General features: G+C 42.6%; 1 protein-coding gene across 2 annotated transcripts in view; it reads right to left on the bottom strand.

Annotated features, from left to right (window-relative positions):
• TACR1 (tachykinin receptor 1) overlaps nucleotides 1-15,173 on the bottom strand; it is an 88,771-nt gene that overhangs the window by 34,391 nt on the left and 39,207 nt on the right. The gene's annotated exons all lie outside the window — the stretch shown is intronic.

The following is a 15,173-nucleotide window of genomic DNA, read 5'->3' as shown; positions in this document are numbered from 1 at the left end:
CAGCATGCACAGCCTGGGGAAGAATCATGAAGCCTTATGTGGGGCTTCCGCGGTGTGGAGGACCTAGCACTGCCAGCCTTCTGTTGCCATTTAAGATAGGCTAGAGAGAGAATTTAAGTCTTGCCTGGGAGCAGAAGTCCCAAGCTGGCTTGTAGTAAAGATAACTGTAAGAACTGAAATTTTGCTGAGCAGTAATCTGTGGTGTATTGTTAAAAATAGCTGTGAAAAAAATGTGTGCAAAAGATACAACAGATAAAATTGCCCAAATAAGGGGATAAACAATGAGTAACTATCTGGAGAAAATAACCTAAGAAGTATGTGCCCAAAGAAGGAACTGGGTAAGGGTTAGAGTGATAAACAAGAAGGGCAAGAAAGGTTATTCTTACCCTAAATCATCATGAGGAAGTAGAACCATGCAGCTTGGATGTAGGCTCTCAGAGAGCTACAGGAGATGTTGGTAACTGTATGCCTCTGTGTGTGTGAGCTGGCTTTGCTATTAAATCAATAAATCCAATCAAATGGATTTATCCAAGGTTTGTTGTTGATGAACTAATCCAGATTTGAGAGAACCCCTCTCCTTAAACCTCTAATCACAGTTAAAATTTGTAATCAATTATTGGTTATCAATTCATTATTAATTATCGGCAAATTATCAATACTGTGTACCAGAGATTAGTTTCACCCTGTATGAGGAAGAGTAGTGTCTGCAGTGACACTTGCCACCAAGTCTTACACTTCCAAGGTATAATCTGAGGGCACAGATCACCACCTGGGCTCAGGAAGAAATCTGCCCCCTCACCCACACTTCCCCCATGGTGTAGTGTTGCAATTAGCAGGTACATTGTATAATTTATACGCCACCTTCTAAAGCATACAGTGCTGACCACTGTTGACTGCAGGATGCTGGCTTAGATGAACCAGAGATCCTCCTCAGTGTGATCAGCTCTGGTATGAGGAAGCTTGGGATATCCCAGTCCAGCCTTCAGTGCAGCTCTAGTTTTGGCAGAGGGTGTAACTGACAATGAAATGGAATGAAATATTCTGTGCTCAGCATGCCAACCTGGTAAGAACATTAGAACAGCCATACTGTGTCAGACCCATGGTCTCTCTAGCTCAGTATCCTGTCTTTAAAGAGTGGCCAGTGCCAGATCCTTCAAAGGGAATGAACAGGGCAATTATTGAGTGATCCATCCGCTGTCCTCCAGTCCCAGCTTCTGGCAGTCAGAGGTTTAGGGATACTCGGAACATGAGATGGCATCCCTGACCATCTTAGCTAATCAGAGAGAGAAGGTGGATGAGGTAATATCTTTTATTGGACAAACTTCTGTTGGTGAGAGAGAGACCCATGTTGTCCGACACAACTACACTGCATACGTCTTAGCTAATAGCCATTGATGGACCTGTCATCCAGAAACGTATCTAATTCTTTTTTTAACCCAGTTATACTTTTGGCCTTCGCATGAACCCCTGGCACCAAGTTCCACAGGTAGACTGTGTGTTGTGTGAAGAAGTATTTCCTTATGTTTGTTTTAAACCTGCTGCCTATTCATTTCATTGAGTGACCCCTGGTTCTTGTGTTATGTGAGTGGGGAAATAACACTTCCCTATTCACTTTCTCCACATCATTCATGATTTTTACAGACCACTATCCTACCCCTCCTTAGTTGTCTCTTTTCTAAGTGGAACAGTCCCAGTCTTTTAAATCTCTCCTTATATAGAAGCTGTTCCATATCCCTGATCATTTTTGTTGCTCTTCTCTGTACCTTTTCCAATCTGATGTATCGTTTTTGAGATGGGATGACCAGAACTGCAGTATTCCAGGTGTGGGCGTACCATGGATTTGTATAGCGGCATTATGATATTTTCTGTTTTATTATCTATCCCAATTATTATCTATCTGTGCCAGTTCATTTGCTTCTAACGCTTTTCCAGCCACCTGGTTGATTTCCTGCAGCTGAGGGGACTCAAAGGTTTGCCTCCTGCAGGGGAAAATGCTGCTCCATCGTGCACTGAATCACGCTGGCGTGATTTGCTGTTTACTGCCCCATTAGGGTATGCACTTAGTTCAGTTTGAGATGAACAGCAGTGCTTCAGAGAAGAACCTTTCAGTGCAATTGCATGGTGGGCTGCAGGACAAATGGCTTGTACAAAACAGCCTCTTAAAGCTGCTTGGATGTACAGCAGGATTCACCAAAACACTGGTAGCTAGATTCCATCTGCTCAGCCGTCGTAGGGTGCACTAGCCTGGGGAGAGGACCCAGAGAGCCCTTCCCAGCAGGTTAATCTGCTGGCCTAGGACTCAGGACTGAGCTCAGTTCCCATCTCTCTGACTCTTGACCTAAGGCAGTTTGCTGTGCTCCCCCATCTCTGTGCTCCCCCATAATCCTTCCATTCTCCAAGCCTTTGTCTGGGCCTGTCTGTTTGGATTATAAACTCGCCCTGGCTGGATGTCTGTACAGTACCTAGCACAGTGGGGCCCTGAGTTCAGTTAGGGGAAGGGTCAGCTAGTGCACTCGGCAAGGACAGTAGCAGAATGGTGGCCCCTCGATTTCCTGGATGGCTGTGTGGCGAAGGACACTGGCTATGCTGGGGTAGCCCAGGGACTCCCTTCCTGCATGTCTCCCAGTCCTTAAGTGTTGCTCCTTTGAAAGGTATCACACCTGTAGGCATGGTCACTCATGCAGGGCATGTCCTTCCCTTTCTTAGTGCTGTCCAGGCTCATCAGAGCCACTATCAAGCCCCATGGTCTTCATCATTCGTAACTTGGGATCGGCATAGCGTTTTGGATGAAAAAACAGCCTGAAGGCAGGGATAACGGAACACATTCACCCAGTGCTAATTGAAGGACAAACCCCCCCTGCAGTCATCAATAAGTTGTCTTGTATTTTCTGCAATATCAAACCTAGATATTTCTACAAGGAATTGATAGAAAAATGTGACACGTTCGCAAAGCGTCACTGGTTTCCTGACAGCCTCGGTGAAGATACTTAGGTTTTAAATGGGGGTGATCCCAATGCAAGGCGAGATGGTTCTGCCCATTCAAAGCCAGAGGCCTAGAGCGCTTAGCTGGATATTTTTCTTCAGCTGATGAGACACTAGACAACCATGAAGAGTGCCAGAGTACCTGGGATGAATTCTAAACAGGATCAGAAAGGCTTTTGTTTGAAAGAAATAGTGGAGAGAATGGATTTAGTCAGTCCCTGAAAAGGATGCTCAAGTTTTCCCAATTCTCCCAGGGAAACAGAGTTGCAAAGAATCTGCATGGAAAAGCAGCCCAAACTTGTCCTCCATCATCTGGGACTGGACAACAAGGGATGGATCACTCAATAAATTACCCTGTTCTGTTCTCTCCCGCTGACACACCTGTCATTGTTGGAAAACAGGATATTGGGCTAGATGGACCATTGGTCTGACCTAGTATGGCCGTTCTTATGACATTGTAGTATGAACAACATGTAATTGGGAAGTCTCATTTTGTTTGCGAGCACTCAGAGCAGTGTGTAGGAAGCCTCTGATGACAGCAGCCTGTATTTGATTGTAGTTCAACGTGGAGATGTGCGGATTGCTCCTCGACAGATTTTTTTTCCCACCCAAAGACAGGGTGTCCCTCTGTGTATCTACTGGAATCCTGAGGATCTCCCATTCAAGCTATGTAGCAAAATCTCCTGGCTAAATAGGACTCATGTTGGAATCAGTCAACATGGCTCCTTAATCATCCAAAGTCTTGTTTCACTCGCATCCTTGCCCGTCCTTCATAACTAGAGAACACTGGTTTAGCAGCGCTCCCAGGCTGAGATGCAAGAGAGTCACTGAAATACATTCTTCTGTAATGCTAGTTTAATTCTATTTGAGTCGATGCATTTTTAATGGTCCAACTGAGAGGATAATTTAGTTTCAGGGCTTGGATTAGGGCCTCAATTATGTAGCAATTTCAAGCACAGCTACTGAGCTGGCTCCACAGCAGGTATCTGCATAGTGTCTGACGCAATACCTTTCATCTGAAGGTGTTAAACTCCCCAACACTTATATGTTAATTAATATTCCCATTTTGCAGAAGAAGCTGTCTTGGATGAGTTCTGAGGGAAGTCCTATTGGCTGAGCCAGGAAAAGAACCCAGACGTCCTGACTCCATCCTCTGCTTTTAGCACCAAGGCCTTGTCTACTCAGAGGAAACTGACTGGCATAGCTACTCCAGAATAGCTATTCTGCTGTAGCTATTCCAGTGTAGCTCCCCTGTGTGGACGCTATTCTGGAAAAAGAGATTTTATTCTGGAATAATCACTCTGCCACCAAAGTGAAGTAATTATTCCAGAATAAAATGACTGTTATTCTGAAGTAGTGTCCACGAGGGGAGCTATTCTGGGATAGCTATGTTGGTCAATTTCTCCATGTAGACAAGCCCCAAGATACTTCCTTGATTGCTTCCTTTTAAACGGTGCTCCATCGTTTCACCCCCAGAAGACAGACTATTGTACACTTGTGCATGTCCTGTGTTGATAACTGAAGTTGAGTGGGGAGGCGGAAAGGAAGTGTGTGCATGACCCTGGGCCTAGTTGGATAAGATCACCTCGCTGTAAGCTGACGAGATCCAAAGTGGTTACCATGCAAGGAATTGAGGCAGACTGGAGAAAGTGTTCTGTTACTCTGAAGTCTCTGGTAGAGATTAGCACACATGGGGTATTTATATTCTGACACCTCTCTGCAGAGAGATTATCAAAGAATTCACTCTGTGTCCAAGCTGAGAGGTAACAATGCAGTCACAGGTGCAAGAGCAAAGCATGTGCTTTTTGCTGTCACACTGACACGTGCAGCGTGTTTTGTGGAAAGATTCATAGATTATAAAGCCAGAAAGGACCACTTTGATCATCTAGTCTGACCTCTTATATAAACACAGGTCATAGAACTTCCCTCAATTCCTGTTTTGAACTTGAATTTATAGTTTAGAAAAACATCAGTCTTGATTTAAAAAATGTCTACCACAAACCCTTGGTAAATTGTTCTAATGGTTAATTACTCTAACTGTTAAAAAAATTGCACCTTATTGCTAGTCTGAATTTGTCTAGCCTCAATTTCCAGCTATTGGATCTTGTTTACCTTTCTCTGCTAGATTGAAGAGCCCTCTATTCCCCATAGAGGAACTTCTTGACTGTGATCAAATCACCCCTTAGCCTTCTCCTTGCTAAACTAAGCAGATGGAGCTCCTTAAAACTCTCATAAGTCAGGTTTTCCAATCCTTTAATCATTCTCATGGCTGCTCTCTGAATCCTCTCCAATTAACATCCTTCTTGAATTGTGCACACCAGAACTGGCTCCAGTAGCAGTCACACCAATGCCAAACACAGAAGTAATATACCTTCTCTGCTCCCCTGCTTACACAACCAAAGATTGCATTAGCCCCTTTGGTCACAGCATCGCACTGGGGGTGTATGTTCAGTTGATTATCCACTATAGCCCCTGGTCTTTTTCAGAGTCACTGCTCTAGCCTATAGGACTAACCTGCTTGCTTGCCTATATATATATATATATATGTATGTATATATATATTTCTTATCGTTTAAGTATTTGGTTTATTGTAATAGGTTTATACATTTATATTAAAGTAAGTTTGGCTGTAATGCAGGAGATCTACAGGCCATATCCTGTATGTTAAGCTAAGGCAAAATTAGCATATCTATATTAAGACCTTTTACCCAGAAAGTAAAGGTGACCTATACCTTGTTACCTAAATAGATAAATACCCACGCCTATGTCTATGACCTTTTATCTAGACCAATAGACAATGGAGAATGGCATAGGGGGGTTTTCAATGTTGTACTCACAGACTTAACAGGTACACCACAAGGAAACATACGTGTCTATGTACATGTCATCAGTACGCACAAACATACTAGCCTATAGGGTAAGCATACCCTAACATTTTGTGGATGAGGAATGAAGCACAGGAGGAAGGATTTCCGGCACTTGTGCCCTATAAAAGAGGTGACCCACCTCGCTAGAGCACTCCTCTCTATCAATCTCACTTACATTCTATTTCTACTCTATCTCTCTATCTATTCTATTTACGATGACTGCTACTATTAGTGGGCTATACTAGTTCTTCTTAAACTTTGCCATGCATCTGAAGAAGTGGTTTTTTTACCCACCAAAGCTTATGCCCAAATAAATCTGTTAGTCTTTAAGGTGCCACCAGACTCCTTGTTGTTTTTGTGGATACAGACTAACATGGCTACCCCCTGATTCTTAAACTTTACGTTTCAAAGGAACTAGACTAAGCTTGGTTTCCCTAAGTTTTATTCTTAGTTTTGTTTATTAGGTTTTGATTTTAAATTTAAGTTAGTCAAGTAAACCCTAAGTAGCATGAGCTTTTTCTAAGCACTGCATCTCTCAATCAAGAATTGAGAAACCTGAACTGCAAGGCTGATCCTGTGTCTCTTACCACTAGGTTATCAAGGAAGGGTGTGAGTATATTAACCCAAGCTTTGTGGCATATAATATTATATTATCATATGTATCTTTTAAATAGCAGTAATGCAATTGTCACTTTGTAACTCTGAGTATTTTACCATTTACTTACTCTTATTGATTTTACTAAAAAGTCTTTAAGGCTCTATCTGTCACAGTGTTAGCTTCCTGTCATACCCCCGAGGGTCCTTTGTAAATTCTGTGGAGCCTGATTCAGGACAAGAACCTTTATCTTCTAATCAAACAGATTGGTGAGCGTAAAACCCATACTATTAATATTAATAATTATTATTAATAATAAAAATAATAAATTAAATTCCCATATTATCCAAATTAATATTATTAGTACACCCTAAATCAGGCTACACTGCTTCCCAGGAGAGAGTCCCCTATCCTGTAATTATTGCATACATTCTTTGCTTCTAGGTGTATGACCTGTATCAAAACAATACATTGTGTAGCATCTCTCACCATGCATTAGAAAGAGCAACAGAATCAATCATTGTGCACCAAGAAGCATAAAATCCTCATTCATTTCAGACTGACACCTATGTTTTGGGGCTTATCTAAGTCTCTGGACCTTTGAGACTTCCCTTATCCTCTAATACCGTGGTTTTCAAACTTATTTGATTGCTCTCCACCCCCACCCCACCTCACCCCGTGTCTGTAGTAGTTCACCTTCCCCAGGCACCCAGCCATCAGCCGCCACTCTTGGTCACCTGGCTCTGAAGGCAGAGTGGAGAGCGGCAGCTGCTGGCTGGGCACCTAGCTCTGAAGGCAGCGCTGCCGCCAGCAGCAGCAGCGGAGAAGTAAGAGTGGCATGGTATGGCAATGCCACACTTACTTCTTTGCTGCTGTTGCTGGCGATGCTACCCTCAGAGCTGGGCACCCAGACAGCAGTCACTGGTCTCCAGCCTCCCAGCCACCTCCCCGCTTCCCTAATGCATCTCACGCATCCCCCCCAGACTAAATTCTACCACGTACCCCAGTTTGAGAACCTCTGCTCTATTACCTACACTGTGATATTAAAAAGGGAGTGGAGTGTCAGGCAAGCAGTATCCAAGGCTGCTACTGCCTTGTCCCCATTCCTAAGGGCAGTCAATGGACACTTGCCTGTGTAACGGAAGTCAAGATTTTGTCCCAGCTGTAACCTGTGGAAGTGCTTAGTTTCATCAAAGGCAAAGGATTCATGGAGAAATGAGGCTGTTCAGAGTCCAGGCTCCTTCGCTCTGGGTATTTATTAATGCAAGAAATAATCTGTTCAGTGATGTGGTGATTAAGGCCCCCAAGCTGTTAACAAGTATTGGATCCTCACTCTGCCTCCAAGCTGAGTCTGAAGACTTAAGTTAATGACCTGCCAAATTCTGAAAACTCATTGGCGTAATTAGACTACAGTGCGTGCTCCTGAATAAAGTAACAAGCCAGCTATATGCCGCCTGCCAATAAGTCAGTCACTGAAAATGTACGACAGGCTGGAGGTGAATATGGCGGCATTTCATAGGAAGCTGATCTTTGCTTTCAGTTTCTTCCTTCCGCCCCCATCAGATGAGTTTGTGATCAGAGCCTGAGCTCCTCGACTTTGCACAAAGAGTGTATAGGGTGGGCAGTGCCAGGGCAAGCTTCCCTGTAGACACAACCCAAGCCTGACAATAGTTGGGGGGAAGGGTGTGGGTAACTGGCTTCAGCAGTGTTCGTGTCAGTACAAGCCAAGCATCAAATCTGGGGGCAGGGGAGCGTGATCCCGCCTGCCCCCCATGCCTTGCCTCTGCTTCCCTTCATTACTCAATGCCAGGGATACTGTGTATTTAGGCTGGGTTTTTGAAAGGAGTCTAAAGGATTTGGGAACCTCACTGTCTTAGGCTCCCTTGACATATCAGGGCCATAATCCCATGAAGTGAAGTCATCAAATACTGCCCAATTCCAGCAAGTCTTCACAGAGCTATCTCCACCCTACCTATTATTTTTTTTAATGTAGGCCATAATTACAGAATATCCTTTTTACCTATTATCTGTCGAGAGATAACCACAGCACAAGAACTTAAAACACACCGAAGATGACCCAGAACTTCCCATCCAACATGTTATGGATAATGTACCCAACAATGCCTGAAATCGCATCTACCATGCCAAAACAAGCACATTATTACTGACCCAACAAGCCACCCTCCCAGTTTCGACCTGCCACACAGACTTGGACTATGTTGAGCAGGGTCTGAACAAACCATGGAAGATGCAGCTACTTGATGCACAAGTTGAAGATCAAAGATTCCCCTTCGTGTGACTATGGTGAGATCATCCAAACCATCCAACACATCAACACAGTGCCCCAAATATGGATCCAAAAGTGAATTCGATGATATCTCCAATGTCACAGAGGAAACCTTGAAATGGCTTGTGGCCCTACAACTGTCTCTAGAGAATGTTGCTCTGCAGATGCTGTAGCACATGTGCAAGAGAGAGAGAGAGAGACACACCCTACGTATCATCCTGTATTTGCTATCGAGATGTTGACTCCCACCTCTCAGCCCACAATGCCAGCCTCTATCGTTACACCTTCCTACTTTCTCCCATGCTGTCCCTCATGCTTGGGAGGAACTTCCCGTAAAGCTCCTCAGGATCCCCCTGCAAACCCCTCCTTAAAACTCTTCTTTGCTGTGATACCTACAAAAAGCTTGACGAAGGTTAGGAAGATGGGGTGGTGAGACCACTCCCTGTCAGGCTGATCAGAATTCTTTCCTTGTGCTTCCATGTCTATCCTATTGTCTCCTGTCGTCTTTTGTCTTGTACTTAGATCAGAAGCTGTAGGGGCAAGGAACCGTCTTTTTGTTCTGTGTTCGTACCACACCTAGCACAATGGGGTCCTGGTCCATGACTACAGCTCTTAGCTGCTACGGTAATACAAATAATTAATAATAATAATATCACAGCTTGTTATACATTATGCAACCAAGTTCTGCTGTAGCAGGTAGAGTCAAAGCTGATATAACTATGAATAGCTGTGCTTGGGACTTCAGAGTATTTTCATCTTAGCAGTGGCTAATTTTATCATGAAAGGCATAATTAACATTCTCCTCCTTAGTAACTTGTTTGCTACTCACCATCCTCATAAGAAAATTGCCCAGGGTCTCTAAGCCAGTGTGTTGTCACTGTAACTAACAAAATGCAATTAGGAGATGAAACACATGGGGCACATTGAGCCTTCCGGTTGACAGATTGACAAGAGAACAAATTTCCCAGTGTCTGGCATTCAAAGCGAGAGACATTGTCTCTCTTTACAGAACCATGACCAGATAAATTCACCTATTTGTAGTACTTGTTTGCGGCTTGTAGAGCCAAAAGAATGTAGCTAAGGAAATATTGAGAGCTATGCTGAATTTATTTTTCTGCATGAATTGTACGCTGAGGCCACATGTAATTCCAGCCATCCAAGACAATCCAGCCAAAAGCTTCATGGCTTCCCCAAACTTTTCACTGTCACAAATCCAGAGATTATGATGTGTAAGGAGCTGCATGTGTAATATAATCTATGCAATAGCAATAATATAGATATGTTAGCTCATATAGCACATCGATAGATTAATCTGCCTCACAGTGGCACTTCTCAAAGGATTCAATCAGTGAACTAGCATGAGATAGTGTTGTCAAGTAGATAGGGCATTGGGCTGGGAGTCAGGACATCTGGATTCTAGTCCCAGTTCTGCCACTAACCTTCTGTGTAGCCTTGGGTGAGTCCCTTTGCCTCCTACCCATTCCATTTTGTCTATTTAGACTACAAGCTCTCTCAGCGATGACTGTCTTGCTATGTATTTGCACAGTGCCTACACAAGGGGCCTAAATCAGGACTCGAGGTGCATAAATACAAATAATAAATAATACTAATTATCTGAACCTCCCAACGTTTGAAGTTCCTCAGTCACTATAATTGACTAGATCATCTTTACTATGAACTCTGGGCCATTACCTGTCTGATTTGGGGCGCTGCACCAGGATTTGATACCCTTTAAATGGCTCTTAGATAAATAGTTGCTTTGCTTCAGCCAACCAGCCAGTTTGATAATGAGTTTAGCAACCTGAAACCTAGCTGATCATTCCTCTGGATTTGAGATTTCTAGTGTCTTTTTGAACTCGTGACATTTTACTTCACCCTCTGATTAAGCTTCTACAGAAGGGAAGTGAAACAGCCAGCCTCCCTGACATCAAAGGGCAAAACAAAGACGGCTGTAGCGCTGTCAAAGCAGTGGGGTCACCCAAAACCTTTTGAAATACTAGAAATAATTAGAAGGAACCTCAGTGGGAGGAAAATATATTCATGCTAGAAAAACTTCTACCAGATCTTTCATCTGCCAGTCTTGCTCAGGCTTCATAATACACACAGGTATAGAGAGCACCTGGGTGATTTGATGTTAAAGTGTTTGTTTATTGGCGTGAGTTTGGGATGGTTATATTACTCACTCACAAGTGGCTTAAGTGAAAATTAAGGAGGCAGTCTGGAGCTCTCAGTGTGACCCAGTGGCTAAAAGAGTTAATATGATCCTGGGGGGTATAAAAAGGGGAATCTCAAGTAGGAGCCGAAAGATTATTTTACCTCTGTATTTGGCACTGGTATGGCCACTGCTGGAATACTGTGTCCAGTTCTGGAGTCCGCAATTCAAGAAGAAGGTTGATAAATTGGAGAGGGTTCAGAGAAGACCCACGAGAATGGTTAAAGAAAACACAGAAAACATCCCTTATAGTGATAGATTCAAAGAGCTCAATCTATTTAGCTTAACAAAAAAGAAGGTTAAGGGGTGACTTGATTAGTCTATTAGCATCTACATGTGGAATAATTATTTAATAATGGGTTTTTCATCTAGCAGAGGAAGGTCTAATACAAGCCAATGGCTGGAAATTGAAGCTAGACAAATTCACACTGAAAATAAGGTGTAAATTTTTAACAGTGAGAGTAATTAACCACTGGAACAATTTACCAAGGGTCATGGTGGATTCTCCATCACTGACAACTTTTAAATCAAGATTGGATGATTTTCTAAAATCTCTGCTCTAGGAATTAGTTGGAGGAAGTTCTCTGCCCTGTGTTATTCACGAGGTCAGGCTAGATAAGTGGTTCTCAACCAGGGATCTGGGGCCTACTAGGGGGCTATGAGTAGGTTTCAGGGGGTACACCAAAATAAACCAGAGAACAGGGCCTGGTCCCAGGGGAAAAAGCTGAAGCCCAAGCCCCACCAAGGGCTGAAAGCCAAAGCCAGAGCAACTTAGTTCTGTGGTGTGGGCCCTGGGCAATTGTCCTGCTTGTTACCACCTAACACCAGCCCTGGCTTTTAATGTACTGGATATGCAGAAAAAGAGTTTTTGTGGCACAGGTGGGCCATGGCATTTTTTTAAGCATGTTGTGGGGTCCTCAGGGAAAAAAAAAAGGTTGAGAACCCCTGGACTAAATGATCACAATGGTCCCTTCTGACCTTGAGTCTGACCCTCTTCAAGATTGGTCCCAAGGATGGGGCAGCGTAAGGCCAAAAGGCTGATTTGTACTAATTAGGGCTGGGTTGATGGTTTAGAAATAGATTGCTCAAGCCTTATTGAAAATTCCTGCAGAAGTTTATATAGGAAGCCATCCTCTTTCTCTTACCCATGCTGGCGAATTTAAAGAGAATCCTATCCCTGCTATAAAATTTTACAAGATGGTTCAAAACACCCTTAAGAAGGATTTCATTCGCTATTGAATTCTATAGGATTTTCAGAGTTGTTTTTAATATAAACCTATTGGCTTCCTCCACAGGATTTTTGTTTTATAAGCAAACCCAGCTCTTTTAGGTGTCCTATGAATCTGAACTTCTGTGAGCTTAGTTCTAGCAGGTCTTAAACCCTGCAGGGCAAGGTGATAATGCCACAATAGCATCCTGGAGGAGCCCACGCACTCCAAGGGAGCATATCTGCATTACAAGATAGGAGAGGGTCAGGTATATTGGGGAAATGGCTGCTGTTGCCACATAATCATGAACATAAGCACTGGAAAGGACCTTTTCAGTTGGCAGTTCAATCCCTCCCAGCCAACGCAGAACTCTTCTGTACAGCACTGTACAGTTTTGGGTGCTTTGCCAAGTTTGCATGGCCTTCTTTGCGAGGCCTTTCCACAGTCTAACATTCCACATGACAATGAAGTATTTCCTTTTCCTAACTTTGTGCCATTACTCCTAGCTTTCCACCCTTGGACCACCCTCGCCAATTCTTTTACCGCCTCTGTATTTACCTCAGCGTGAGCCCCTTTCAGTCATTACTCAGCCAAGCCGTCCATACCAAACTCTTTTCATCTCTCCTCCTTCAATCCAAACCCTTAATCATTTTAGTTACTTGTCCCTGAATTTCCTCCATTTTGTCAGCGTCTTTCCTGACATAGCTCCATTTTGCCATTTCATTCTGGAATTGTACTCACTCTGTGAAGCATTTTAAGACACAGTTCACATGAAAGCTGCCATACAAAATAAAGCTGTATTAAACTGCAACCATAAATAATGCCCTAAGAGCAATGCAGAATCCATCTGCATCCATAGAGACAGAATATCATGTCTTATCATCCCTTCAATGAAATTTCCATCAAGAATTAGCTTTAGAGGACAGAAAGCAGCCAGGCACATCAATGGCTCTGGTGTAACATTTTGATCATCAGTTGTATCACATCCAGTTTAATTTATATTTCCATGTATCCCAAGATGACACGCAATAGGATTTAGTTACCTAGGGACCTTATGCTGAACAGTTCCTTAATCCACAAATGCAATCAATGAGAACCTTCCTCGCTCTGAATAGCCCTTTACCCATGAGTTATCAGAATCTGCTCACTAATAATCCACGTTGGTTTTATTTATTTTTGTTTTTATCTCCATTTAGTTGGCTGTTCTTCCCAAGATGATCATAGAAGTTAAATTGTAGAAAATTAATCAAAAAATTTCCAATAGAATTTTTCCATTAGAAAATATTGCTTTGTCTAAATGTTCTGTGGGAATGTGTCCATTCCAATGAAAATTTTGTTTAGGGCAGGGGTCGGCAACCTTTCAGAAGTGTGTGCCAAGTCTTCATTTATTCACTCTAATTTAAGGTTTTGTGTGCCGGTGATACATTTTAACCTTTTTAGAAGGTCTCTTTCTATAAGTCTACAATATATAACTAAACTATTGTTGTATGTAAAGTTAATAAGGTTTTAAAAATGTTTAAGAAATTTCATTTAAAATTAAATTAAAATGCAGAGCCCCCCAGACTGGTGGCCAGGACCCAGGTAGTGAGAGTGCCACTGAAAATCAGCTCGCGTGCCAGCTTCGGCACCCGTGCCATAGGTTGCCTACCCCTGGTTTAAGGGGAAAAAATCTAAATGAAGCATACAGAACATTTTGATCTCAGCTGAATGGAACATTTTAATTTTTCATTTGGAAACAACATTTGTTTCAAAAGTTATTTTTATAATATAATGTAAAATAATATAACATTCCAAAAAATCTAAATAAAATTGTCTTTTTTCAATTAACCTGAAACAATTTAAAAAAAAAATCATTTCATGGATTCTTTGACATTTGAAAAGCACATTTCAAAAGTGGGGAATTTCTCTGCAAAATGGAAATTTACAGTTCCTGCATAGGACTTCTGAATTGCAGATTGGTGCAATGAGCCAAATTTGTCTTTGGTGTAGCTCTCGAATTAGAGCATGGATAATTGTGGCCCAATTAGTTCAATAGGGATAAAATACATTACCAGCAACAGCATCTTCATCCTGATCAGCCAATATGACTTTCTTTTGCAGACAAGCTTGGTCAATATTTTCATGGAAGGTCTTCAGAGAAAACCAACCTATTGTTCTGTACTGACCTCATTTCCCTCCCTCCTATTCAACTGCCTAAGAATGGGGCTGTGAGCAAGAATATTTAAAAGTTCTTGACCTTAAGTGCCTGTACCTTGTCTGAAAGAGATAATAAATCTATTGTTTTGTAAAGTAAATATGCAATGGATGCAGTACCATGGGATTTCTTAGGGTTTACTTACCTCCTTTATAGAATTAAAAGAAGAAAATTGGTAACTACTTGTACACTTATATGCTGGGTTGTAATTGGAATTGGATGCTTGTGTTAGATCAGAGGCTGTATGGTCCAGTGGTTAAGTCAATAGATGCAGAGTCAAGAGACCTGAGTTTTGTTCATGGCTCCACCATTCTGCCTCCGGGGCAAGTCCCCTCAGTTCTCTGTGCCAGTTTCCTCAACTGGTGATAATGATAACCTCCTTTAAGTGTTCTGAGATTCTCAAGTGAAGGAAGAGCTACAGTGTATACGGGCTAAAATACACCTCTACCTCGATATAACGCTGTCCTCGGGAGCCAAAAAATCTTACCCATTATAGTTGAAACCACGTTATATCGAACTTGCTTTGATCCACCAGAGTGTGCAGCCCTGCCCCCCGGAGTGCTGCTTTACCGCGTTATATCTGAATTTGTGTTGTATCGGGTCACGTTATATTGAGGTAGAGGTGTATTGCCATGATACTGAATCTTGCTTCAGGGGCTCAGCAAACTTAGGAGCAGGAAGACATTTTCATCATGGAATATAATAGTGGGAATATTTGCATGGGAAGGTAGGAACCCTCCTCCCACAGCACTGAGTACATTGCATGCATTGAAATCAGATGGGTGTATCCCCCCCAACCAAATGTCCTGTGATTGCCAGGAGCCTGCA

This window comes from Mauremys reevesii, linkage group 2 (assembly GCF_016161935.1).
Source record: "Mauremys reevesii isolate NIE-2019 linkage group 2, ASM1616193v1, whole genome shotgun sequence".
NCBI classification, from domain to species: domain Eukaryota; kingdom Metazoa; phylum Chordata; order Testudines; family Geoemydidae; genus Mauremys; species Mauremys reevesii.
This window is presented reverse-complemented; position numbering and strand designations above follow the sequence as displayed.